This window comes from Chrysochloris asiatica, unplaced genomic scaffold, assembly GCF_000296735.1.
Source record: "Chrysochloris asiatica unplaced genomic scaffold, ChrAsi1.0 scaffold00092, whole genome shotgun sequence".
NCBI lineage: Eukaryota > Metazoa > Chordata > Mammalia > Afrosoricida > Chrysochloridae > Chrysochloris > Chrysochloris asiatica.
This window is the reverse complement of record NW_006408610.1, coordinates 6,091,410-6,093,078: the sequence shown is the minus strand read 5'-3', so window position 1 is coordinate 6,093,078 and position 1,669 is coordinate 6,091,410.

Sequence of the window (1,669 nt, the reverse complement as noted above, 5' to 3'; positions counted from 1 at the left end):
TTGTGGTTCCGAATCACAGCAACCCTGTACATAGGTTTTCCAAGATTGATGGGTTTGAGCCACCAACCTTGCAGTTAGCAGTCCAGTGCTTATCTTACACAAATGATAAAAAGTATATTCCACAGGGGCAGATTGTGGAACAGACCGTCAGTTGTTCAGATGCAAGTTCAGGCTGAAGCTGAAGAAAATTAAAGCAAGTCCACAAGAGCCAAAATATGACCTTGACTATGTTGTTGTTAAGTGCCATTGAGTGGGTTCTGACTCATAGCCATCCTGTATAATAGGGTTTATGAAGAGTGGTTGCTAGGTTTGAACCACTTCAATATGTCCCATCTGAATTTAGAGAACATCTGAAAACAGATTTGATGAATTAGACACTGGGCTGTAAAAACGAGGTTGATGGTTCAAACCTACCAACCACTCCTTGGAAACCCTATGCAGGGTTGCTATGATCTTCTAGCATTTTCATCATTTAAAAGACCATGTCTCTTGATCCCAACATTGTAGCCTCCACTAGATCTAGATTTCTAGTATTTTAATCAGTTATTTTAAAGATTCTGACTGATAATTCAGCATCTTATAGGGATTGTTTTATTTCTTACTATGAGTCATATATTCTTGCTTTTGAATATGTCTTATTTGATTGTATGATGGATTTTATATAAAGAACAGAAGACACTAAAGTAAATATTGTCTCCCAAATAGGTGATTTCCTTTTTTCTTTCAGGCTACTTAAGTATGCTGTTAAGTACCTTCGAGTTGGCTCAGACCAAAATGACCCTGTATAGGGTTTCCAAGGAGTGACTGATGGATCTGAATCACCAACCTTGTGGTTCAAAATGAGCTTGCAGTCCAGCACATTATACTGCAGCGTCACACCAGGACTCCTACCTACTTAAGTATAGATTCAGTCAATCTGATGCATAGTTAATATGTTGTTGTTGTTATGTGTCATGGAGTCGGTTCCCACTCACAAGCGACCCTGCACAGGGTTTCCGAGGCTGTAAATCTTCATGGGAGCAGAAAGCCTCATCTTTCTCCCGCAGAACAGCTGGTAGTTTCGAACTGCTGACCCTGAGGTTAGCAGCCCAATTTGTAACCACTATGCTACCAGAGCTCCTTATAGTTAACCTAGACCTGGGCTTTACTATAGCTTTATATTGATTAGTTTGCCAACAGCTTCAAATATTTTGAAGGTAGAATCGAAACTTTCCCTTCAGCAAAGCCTGGGTTTGTAAAATTCTGGACATGTGACTTTGCTTCACTATTTCTTTTGATAGCTGAAGACACAAAGAGGCTTAAATACACTAGCTTAAATACACCAGCTTAAATACACCACCCGTTTTTGGAAGTGTAGGCAATCACCCTGCCAGATTTTTAATAATATAGGGTCTGAATGTAAAGCATATTTGTCTCAATTCTTTTGCCTTTCTCCTCGAATTCTGAAGAGGAAGATCCACAATGCTGGAGGGTAGATCTCTCAGCTCTTCGATCCCCTGCAATCCTGCCTTGCCTCCGTTTTATTAGGGGCATATTCAATTTAAGAGGGGCTCCCCTTCCTTGTGTGTGTGTGAGTGGATCTCAGACAGCATTCCTTCTATTACACATTTCTAATTCTGCTTTTGGTGCATTGCTTCCCTGGGCTTGGTTAAGATCCAAGTGGTAAGAC